Below are 11,255 nucleotides of genomic sequence, written 5' to 3' on the forward strand. Positions count from 1 at the left end.
ATGCCGTATTGGTCCTTGAAAATTACATTTATTTCTGGGTCATTTTGCAAGTTTTTTTTCTCTATTTTTCCTATTGCTTTTAAGATTCTATCTTTTTAGTTAGATTTTGGATTTAAGTGCCATTTGTTTTATTTTTATTATTCCATTATCAGAATTTTATGTAAGTATAATTCGAGTTAGTCTATTTTGATAAATTCATATTATTTAGGGTTAATATAAAAGGGTCATAAAACCTATTTTTGTCATTCAGACTTTTATCAACAATATCCAAACTTTCTGAAACTTATGTTTCTCTATCGTTTCTATCTTTATGTTTCCTTTTCATCGTTGATGACTCAATGTGAATTGGTTTATGTGTGCTTGCAGTTATGTAAGAAGGGATTTCTAGAGAGAATAAAAGGGCTCTTCATGAACTTCTACATAAATTTTAATTTGCAATTATCAGTTGAATTTACTATACATGAAATGATGATTTTTCGTTAAATTTTTTCAATTATGTAAATTTACCTATAGTTTGTTATAGTACTGTAAAATATTCTTTATGGTTTCTCAAACATACATGATGTTTTAGGAAATGCTCAAGTGAGGGATTGAAGCTGATAATTTAGCCTTATCATCCATATTCTATGAGCTTTTGGCAAGGGGTAGAGTGTGAGCGACTGACGAGGTTTTGGAAAAGATTGAAAAGCCAAATGTTAGTTAGTATCATGGATTGACAAAGGGGCTTTTAAGTTTGACAAGGGCAAGGCAAGGAAGCAACACAAATAGTCAAAGAGATAATAAATAGAAGAAAGTAATTGACGCACTTGTGAACTTTGACTCTATGTTTGCAGGGACATCATTAGAAGTAGAGATGGCTAACGAGTCAGGCGGCATGGTACAAGCACATGTTGGTAGGGCATATAGCACAACACGACATGCATGCAAGTTGAATTGGGTTCGGCTGGGAATTTTAGACACATGGGCCTTAAAAGCACAACACGTTAAAGATGGGCTAAAGCACAACACATGAAAAGGTCCGCAATAAATAAGTTTTATTAGTGGGTTAACATGCAACCTATGAGCCATCAATAGCATGTGGGGAAGCATTAAAATAAGACTTGAAAGTAAACTTAAAATTTTATGATTTTACAAATAATTTCAAATAGAATCTGTTAATGTATTTTATTAGTGTAAGTTTTTAAAATTCATTTAATTCTTAGTTTCAAATATAAAATTCTAATTGTTTTATGTAGGGTTGACAATGAGACATCTGATGAGATAAGATTTGCCAATCCTAGTCCTGTCCCATATATGCAAGTGGGATAAAACAAATATCCCATTCCTGTCCCTTTATTTTTTTTTTTTTGGGACAAAAAATTATCCTAGTCCCATGTCGTTAAATATCCCTTCCCATCTTATTATCCTGAACAGTTCCGAATGTAAATAAATAAATTTTCACTTTTTTTTCTTTTAAAGATCATCATAATTCAATATAACAAAAATCTTGAATAAATACAAAATAAAATAATCAAATAATAGTTTTATTTTGACTACATGCATGTTTGAATGTAATTTTATGCTAACATTTTTTAATTTCCTATTTGCTTCTATTACACATTAATGTTAAGAGTTACAGTGTGGAGACTGAAAAGTGCGAATCTTGTGGGTGAACTCTGCTAGCAAAGGCGTAGTGGACAAGTCTTAGATTGATGCTTGGGAACTTTTGTGGCAGCGTGAATTTTTTTTTTTGGTGAGGGCGAGGGGCATTGACATAATGGTGCAATATTAATTTAAGAAAGTGACCGAGTTTTGAGGGGTTACTAATGCTATAAATTATTAATTTTAGTTGTGGTTTTTAGTTAGGAGAGGGCAAATTGGATTTCGGTTCGGGTTTCAGTTTGGGTTTCAATCTGTTTGGGTTGGAGAATTGAACCCAATCGGGTTGAAAATGCCAACTCGAACCAAACCGAACCGAATTTAATTCGGTTCGGTTCGGTTTGGGTTGGCAATTCAGATCAGATTGGGTTGATAATGCGGGTTAAAATTTTGGTTTGGGTTAATTCGGGTTAGTTTGGGTTAGAATAATTCAGGTTAGTTCGGGTTAGAATGGGTTGGAACAATTTAATTTAAAAATTCTAACAACAACCACTTAAAATCCAAAAATCTCAATTCCAAACATTCTTAACAACAAATATCAACTACAAATCATCCTTAATAACATTTCAACAATTTAAAAATCTCAATTCCAAACATTCCACGCATCCTTAAGGAACAATTTAATCCAAAAATTATTACAACCACTTAAAATCCAAAAATCTCAATTCCAAACATCCTTAATAACAAATATCAACTACAAATCATCCTTAATAACATTTCAACAATTTAAAACTCTCAATTCCAAATATTCCAAACATCCTTAAGGAACAATTTAATCTAAAAATTCTAACAACAACCACTTAAAATAAAAAAATCTCAATTCCAAACATCCTTAACAACAAATATAAACTACAAATCATCCTTAATAACATTTCAACAAGTCTTTTTAAAATTAACAAAACATAAAACATGTAGTCAAGTACAATAAAGCTACAAAAATTACAAATCTAAAAATTAAAATGGCAAATGGCAAGCATGATTAAACATCTCTACATGACAAATAAGGCTAATAATCCATCTCCAACACCATCAATACTCAACATAACATCTCCAAATTAGCAATAATTAACCACCATCATAGGGATTTTTTTGTTTAATGTATATATATTTTTAATTTTAAAAAGTTGAATCTTAAAAAAAAAAAAAGCTTCAACCTGAACGAGTTGAAGCTTTGAATCCGTTCGGGTTTCACCGGTTAACCTGAACCGAACCGAACCCAAAATAAATTTCGGGTTCGGTTCGGTTCGGGTTAACCCAATCCGAACGCCCACCCCTACTTTTAGTTGACACTTTATTTTCTAATTATATTACTTTTATTATTTAATTTTAGCCTTTAGGTTTCAACTTTGAACATTAATTAAGTTAAAATTATAAAATAATTAAAAATCTAGAATAGTTTTAAAATCGTATTATTAATGGAATATACAGGATATGATGAGATTTTATATTTAGTTCTCCTCTCGTCCATAAATAAAGGCATGACTTATTTTTTATCCTCGTTCCATCCCACTTTAATTTGGGATGCAAAAAAATTGTTCCAATCCCATCCCAAACAGGACGAGATTTTAAAGGATCCCATCCTAATAGGAAAAATTGCCATCCTTAGTTTTATGTTTATAAAGGATCCTGTCCCAATAGGAAAAATTGTCATCCCTAGTTTTATGTTTATAATTTATTAAATGAATAGATGATATCATGATTTTATAAATGTATGCATTAATATTATTATGGATTATGATCTATAAATTTGTATAAATCCAAGTTAACAATAAAGTTAACTTGAAGACAAATTTATTATTATTGTTGTTATTATTATTATTAAGTATTAATAAGGAATCCTAATACTATAGGGTCTAACTTAGCAGTTAGTATTACATTCTTCTATTATTATTATTGAATATGGACTTGAGTTTTGAACTTTTGACCCTATTGAATTTGACTAAAGGTATGTGAACCCCAAAACAATTATATGGGCGTTGAAAAAAGCACGCCAACAACTTGACATGCTCTCTTAAAAAAAGAAAAAAAATAAAAAAGCTTGTTGCTTTTTTTTCTTAAGCACGACCCATGGTACAAATCGGCACATCACACATAGGCTTGGCACGAATGCCGAGTCATACGCACTATGTTAGGCTTAAGCAAAAAAAAAAAAAGAGACATTGCACAAAGCACATGGTGGGCTGTACCATGCTAGCCCACGGACCCTTGGCCATTTTTAACTGGAAGCTACGATGTGGTGAGAGTGATGAATAAAAGAGCTTAGATACCTAGATTTGAGTACAAAAAAAATTTGGATTTTATTTCGATAAGGATTGTGTAGTTATGTTTGAGGAAATGGCAAATAAATTATTGGAGGTTGGATAGGTTTGATTTGGCTGATATATTTCAAAGGTATGCAGATAAAATGGCTATTATAGGGAGAAGAAAAAGTTGATGGATTAAACCGCATGATGAGTTTCTTTACCGATGTATCATACTATTCACACTCATTTTTGTTCATGCTTTTCAGGCATTAGCAGGTAGCTTTTAAATATGATTGGTTTTACCTATGCTGCAAAGAATTGGCGAGCTAAATGCAGATTGGTGGACTTATATTGCCAGGTGTCTTTCGGGATGAACCGTCTCAATCTACTACATTTGAGGTAATTTCGCAGTTTGATAATGACATCAAACTATCCACGCTTTTAAGACTGCATTGATTATATAAGTTGTCAAAATATTTCTACTATTGAGACTTTTGTATATGTTCTAACCCCTAATAGGAGAGGACAAAGCATATCCAAAATAAGAAACCAAAACAATACAACTAGTTTGCACAATTTTTCAAAAATTGCATATCAGAAACTCTACATATACTTCCAAATGATTCCTGTGATTCAACTGTGACTATAGGAAAAATGTTAATTAGAGTCATTTTTTGGGGTGAGCAACTCATCATGGGAGCACATGCACGAGAAGCCATCTTCTGGTTGCCCAAATAATTTACTTGGTTAGGGGTATGCGACAAGAGACTCTGGTCGAGTTGGATCAAAGTCTTGGCCAATGGCAGTTATTAGGTTGCTGCACCAAACCCTGGTCGCTTTATGGAGCTTGAGGAGAGGTACAGAGGCTGGCTCAAGTTATAGATGAGATGTAAGGTCAGAGTAAGGCACTGAGCTGGAGAATTATGCTGGATAGTAAGTCTCTTCTTTCACCCAAGATCATGAGCATTGTGATCCCATGAGACTTTGGATGCCTAGATCTTAAATACACCAGGAAAAGTAACCATTTGGTGCACATTGAACGTTTTAATGATATGATAGGAGTGCAGAGTATGACATAGGCCTAGAGGTGTAAAATATTTTTGCTAATCTTAGAAGGACGAACGCAAGAATAATACTGAAAACTGCCAAGAAGAAGCATTAGAAGTTTCAAGCAAATGTGCCAGGAATTCGCAGAGTAGTTTCGCGAAGCGGTGGCTCCGAAGGATGACATGATGAAGCTAATGAGGATCAAGCAAGGCAAAAAAAAACTCATCAGAGAATTCCTGAAGAGATATCATTGTACGGTTCTCAACCTCAGAGCTTTTATTCATCTACAAGCATTAAAAAGGCTGAAGGATGAAGTGGGAATAAGGTGACTGTGGTATAACTTGAGAATTTCAGTGATAACTCTATGAAATGAGAGTTATCATAATACTTTGAGACTTAAATCATGATTATATAGAGTAAATGACATGTTTTTTTTTTCTATTTTAGTAATGTTTTGCATAAACATTCATTTAGTTTACTTTTAATAAGTTTTGTTTATTTTAGAATAATTTGTGTGCTTAGTTCACATGCATAATTGAAGGTGATCGGAAGCTCAAGATTCAATGAAGGAATGTTGTTGCAGTAGGCTTGTAAGGGTAAGAAAAGAACATGGTTATAGAAAAATTGAAATAAGTCTAGCAATCTTGGAGCAACGATAGAGAAGATTTCGAATGAGATACTTAGAAGATTATAATATGGAGTTTCCTAAATTAGAAGATGCGCGCCCTAGGCTTTTGGTTGCCTTAATTCTAAGCTATAAAAAGAACACACACACAAAGAAAAAAGAGAGGCTGTCATTAGAGAAAAAGAATAGAGAAACAAAACTAGAGAAAACAAAGATGAAGAGAGATAATTGAGGATGTCGACAAAGGATTCTAGAAAACAATCAAGCGAATCTTACTATTATTTCTTATTCTCTTGTTTCTATCTTATTATGATGAATTGTTTGATGGCTGAAACTATTTTGCTTATTGTTTTATTGCAAATTATGAACTAAATTTACTTGTGGTTGAGTGATAAACAAACTTGATGGTTAATTTACTGATATTTTGTGTTGCTGCATGTTTGCTATAACATGTTGTTTTGATAATACTTATTTGAATTCACTATTTCGGTTGACCACCCATTTAGTGATACTAGTTAAGAAAGAGCCTCAAAAAGGCCTGTTTTAGTGGAACGTATAAGAGTAATACTTGGTTTTAGATTGGCTTTGCTGAGTTGGGTTTAACTTGATTCGAAAAGGGTCATGCTTAATCTAAAATTAGTGATGAACTAGATATAGGAATTCACCTTGTAAGGTAATTAGAATCTATAACGTGTAATGTTATATCTTATGTTAGCATAACAATTGGTCACTGTTAAGTTGCATTTAGATATAAGACATCCAACATGCGATAATTAAGGATACATAAGGATTCTGCCCAGTGTTGTGGCAAATGTTGTAGCCACTAATCCAAAACTAAAAAAAATAGTCAAAAACTATTAAGTAAGTTTAATAACTCAACTACTCCATTCCCCTTGGTTATACCCTTGTGTTTGTCATGATATTTTACTTTATTGCATTTTTTTTATTGCGTTTTTATTTTAATTATTTCATTAGTTTAATAATTTGTTTTAATTCTAATTTAGAATAAAAATTGGACTAATAAAATTATTGTAGCAATTCCCATAACAATAATTCTTGTGGAGATAATCTTGAATACTTATCATTATATTATTTGTTGTGTAAACTTATACATTGACATCAATAGCATTAGAAAACCTACAACAAGTTTTTGGCGTTGTTGCCTCCCAATTAGTGCTTGATTTTAAGTCCTTCAGCCTGACCATCCTTGATTTCTCATGTTGGATCCCTCATCCAATAGCCTTCTTGTATCTCCTCAATACATCCACCAAACGCTTCTCTTGATCTGTTTGAGAGGTCTAAATATTCAAAATGTTTGTTATTTCTCACAGGTTACTTCTCTCTTAGCCATGCCATGTTAGCTGCTTCATCATCAAGTTCTTTAAATGTTACAACATTGATTTCTTCCTTACTATTGCAATTGTGTAATATCTCTACTACAACAAAGTCCACAACACTAATAAAATTACAGTCTTCAACCTCATTGGGACTATTCATGGCATCCAATATATTGAATGTAACTTGTTGGTCATTCACCCGCATAATCAACTCTTCTTTTTGCACATCAATTAGAGTCTTTCTTGTGGCTAAGAAAAGTCTTCTTCATTTTAAGTTTCTCTCTGGATTGAAGTGGACTTAATTCTTCTTTTTGGTACATCCACTAGACTATGAACATCCTTTCCAAATCTCAAGTTAATCACTTTGCAGTGCTCTTTCTCTTCTATTCTCTTCTTGGGTCTTCTGTGTTACTGGGTAAACTGCCCTAAGGTCTGTTGCTGAATGCTGTAGCAAGTTGTCTAATTTGATTTTCCAAGTTTCTTAAGGATATAGCATGACTTTGGATAACCACTTTATTCTTCACAATATAATCCTTAATCAAAGTTTCAAGGGAGTTGAGTTGATCATTATTGATGCTTATTTGCCCTTGATTTTGCTAATTAAATCCAGGTGGTTGAGCAGGTCTGTTCTGTCCACTGAGTGCTGCAGCAGTCTGGTTTTGATTACTCCATGAAAAGTTTGGGTACTGTCTCCATGCAGGATTATAATTTTTTGAATATGGATTGTTTTGGTTCTATCTATTGAAGTTTCCCACATAGTTGATTAAAGCTGAATTTCCAAGACAATTGTCAAATAAGTGCCCCTCTTTACTATAAACGCAGGATACTTCAATAACTTGGTGGACAATTGTTGGAGCAGTGGTAATAGCTTTCACCATATTTGTTAATGAGGTTACTTAGGCTGACAATGTTGTCAAGGCATCTACGTTATGGACTCCTACTGTTCCTCTTGCTGCAACTTGTCTGGTTGATGGCCACTAATTGTTATTGTTGACTGTCCTCTCTAAAATTTCATAAGCCTCATCGTAAGACTTAAGTAACAAGGCCCTATTTGCTGAAGCATCTACCATCAATCTAGTGTTTGGGTTCAACCCATTATAGAAAGTTTCCAATTGTATGCAACAAGAAATACCATGATAAAGGCATCTCCTGAGTAACTCTTTGAATCTTTCTCACGTATCATACAAGCTTTCATCTTCAAGTTGATGGAATAATGTGATCTCATTCCTTAACTTTGCATTTTTGGTCAGGGGAAAATACTTTATTAAAAATCTATCAGCCAAATCATTCAATGTGGTCATGGAATCTGGTGGTAAAGAATTCAACCACGCCCTTACCCGATCTCTTAAAAAATACAGGAAAAGTCTGAGTCTTAATACGTCATGTGATGCCCCAGCAATTTTGAAAGCATCACTCATTTCCAAGAACAGTTTAAGGTAAAGATGAGGATCTTCTTATGGCAATCCATGGAATTGCCCCATTGTTTGTAACATTTGAAACATCACTAGTTTGAGTTTGAAATTGGCAGCTTGCACTTCGGGTCTAACTATTCTAGGATGTATAACTTAAGGGGTCAACACAACATAGTCTTTAATGTCTCTGTCTCTATCATTTGCCATGTAGATAATACTGTTGTTTCCTAATTGTCCCTCAATATTATGCCCATTCTGACCTTCTTGACCATTGGCTAGTTGTATTTGTCTGTAAGGGTTCAAGTTCCCCATATCTTGCAAATCATTTATGTTTGCAATAGCTCTTAAATTCTTATTCTCTTTCCTCAATCTTCTTACAGTTCTTTCAATCTTTAGATCAAATTGAAATTCAACAGATTTGTATTTACGCATGCAAGGGTTGCGAGAGCAATTATGCAAACACGGTAAATAAAAAAGAAGATTAAAATTTTGCACTACTAAATTTAATTTCACAAATCACAATAAGCACCAATCAGCGGCAATTACGCCAAAAACTTGTTGTAGGTTTTTAATACTATTGATGCCAATGTGCAAGTGTACACAATAAGTAATATAATGATAAGTATTCAAGATCGTCTCCGCAGGGATTGTTGTTATGAGAATTCCTACAGCAATTTTATTAGTGCAATTTTTATTCTACATTAGAATTAAAAAAAATTATTAAGAATGTAACCAAAGGGAATAGAGTAGTTGAGTGATTAAACTCACTTAATGGTTTCTGACTATTTTTCTAGTTTTTGGATCGATTGCTACAACATCTGCTACAGCACTGGGTAGAAACCTTATGTATCCTCAATTATTACATGTTGGATGTCTTATATCTAAATACAACTTAAACATTAACCAATCGTTCTACTAACATAAGATATAGCATTACACATTTTAGATTCTAATTACCTACAAAGTGAATCCCTATAGCTAGTTCATCATTAATTTTAGATTAAGCATGACCCTTTTCAAATCAAGTTAAACCTAACTCAAGAAACTCAATCTAAAACCAAGAATTGCTCTGATATATTCCACTAAGACATACCTTTTTTAGGCTCTTTCTTAATTAGTATCACTAAATGGATAGTCAACCGAAATAATGAATTGAAACAAGTATTATCAAAACAACATACTATAGCGAACATGTAGCAACACAAAATATCAGTCAATTAACCATCAAGTTTATTTATCACTTAATCACAAGTAAATTTAGTTCATAATTTGCGATAAAATAAGAAGCAAAATAGTTTCCGCCATCAAACAATTCATCATAATGAGATAAAAACAAGAGAACAAGAAATAAGAGTGAGATCCGCTTGATGTTCTTCTAGAATCCTTTGTCGATGTCCTCAATTCTCTCTCTTGATCTTTGTTTTCTCTTGTTTTGTTTCTCTATTCTTTTACTCTAATGACATCCTTTCTTTTCTCTTTGCATGTGTGCTCCTTTTATAGCTTAGAATTAGGGTCAACGGAAGCCTATGGCTCGCATCTTCTAGTTTAGGAAACTCTAGATCGCAATCTTCTAAGTATCTCGTACGAAATCTTCACTGTCGTTCCTTCAGGATTACTACAGCAGCAGTGCTACAACATTGGCTTCAATATCTGCACTGTTCCGACTTGTTTTAATTCTTTTATAACCATGTTCTTTCCTTATCCTTATAAGCCTACTACAACAACATTCTTTCCTTGAATCCTAAGCTTCTGGTCACCTTCAATTATGCAAATGAACTAAGCACACAAATTATTCTAAAACAAACAAAACTTATTAAAAGTAAACTAAATTGGATGATTATGCAAAAAATTACTAAAATGCAATAAAAACATGTCATTTACTCTCTAAGTAATCATGATTTAAGTTAAAGTGCCATGATAACTCTCATTTTATAGAGTTATCATACTCCTAAACTTAAATCATTACTTGTCCTCAAGGAATGGCAACAACACTCAAACGTCAATCACACAATCACGCAACAAATAACTTTACTTTGTTATCAAATTTCCAAGGATTCTTCAACCCTTAGATCACAATTTTAATCATGCAAAATTGTCATAGCAGTTCAGTTTTACACTTAGGCCTCATTATGTCTAAAGTGTGTGTATGCCACTTTGATAAAGTCTAGAGGTATTGCATAATTACACATACATTATATAACTCAAAGGTAAAGTATAAGTACATTCACATGTGGGGGCCTAAAGTCATAAACAAGTTCAAACTGTGCTATAACAAAATATTCTTTTTTTTGTTAGTTAATCAATGAAATTCTCTTTAATGTCTCATTGATTTTTCATGTGAATGTCTATAACTTGTGGTGATGACACCCAATTACTCAACCAATGCACAGATCAGAGTTGCTACAGCAATGTTCACAGCATAGTCTTATCTATAGATACATTTAACTTAAGGTTGAACATGTGGCTCATGAACAGACGTGGCTATTCAATATCCTAGATAGAAGACTTTTTTTTGTTTTCTTATTGCTACAACAATGCTCATAGATCTTATTGCCTTTGGACTCAAGTCTGTATATGAGGTACATACTCAGCCCTGGTTACTCAGCAACTTAAGCCATTGGAATAGAATTTGTTTCATAACAAGCACAATTCATCAAAACTTTTCCCCCCAAACTTGAGGTATTTTATACCCTTTTTTGGTTTTTTTGGCTCTGCTACAACATTCTCATAAAATTGAAGCAAAACTTAAGTGTTGGGACATAATTTAACCTTCATCTATAAACTATCCTTACTTAGCAGTCACAAATACTGAATAACACTCAATTTATTTTCTTTAGATTTTTCAATCCATACACAAATACTAAATAACATAACTTCACATAACACACAACACAAACACATGCACTCATAAACACAATACACTTGTATTAAATAAGCTTCAGCATGCCTTTTT

At 32.9% G+C, this 11,255-nt stretch overlaps 1 non-coding gene across 1 annotated transcript; it reads left to right on the forward strand.

Moving 5' to 3' along the window:
- Positions 1 to 8,018: 8,018 nt before the first annotated feature.
- LOC112096032 lies at positions 8,019 to 8,125 on the forward strand. Its single transcript, XR_002904190.1, has one exon. It is a non-coding gene; the product is annotated as a small nucleolar RNA R71 (small nucleolar RNA).
- Positions 8,126 to 11,255: the final 3,130 nt, after the last annotated feature.

The sequence above is a fragment of the Citrus clementina genome, unplaced genomic scaffold (genome assembly GCF_000493195.1).
Source record: "Citrus clementina cultivar Clemenules unplaced genomic scaffold, Citrus_clementina_v1.0 scaffold_1, whole genome shotgun sequence".
Taxonomy (NCBI): Eukaryota; Viridiplantae; Streptophyta; class Magnoliopsida; order Sapindales; family Rutaceae; genus Citrus; species Citrus x clementina.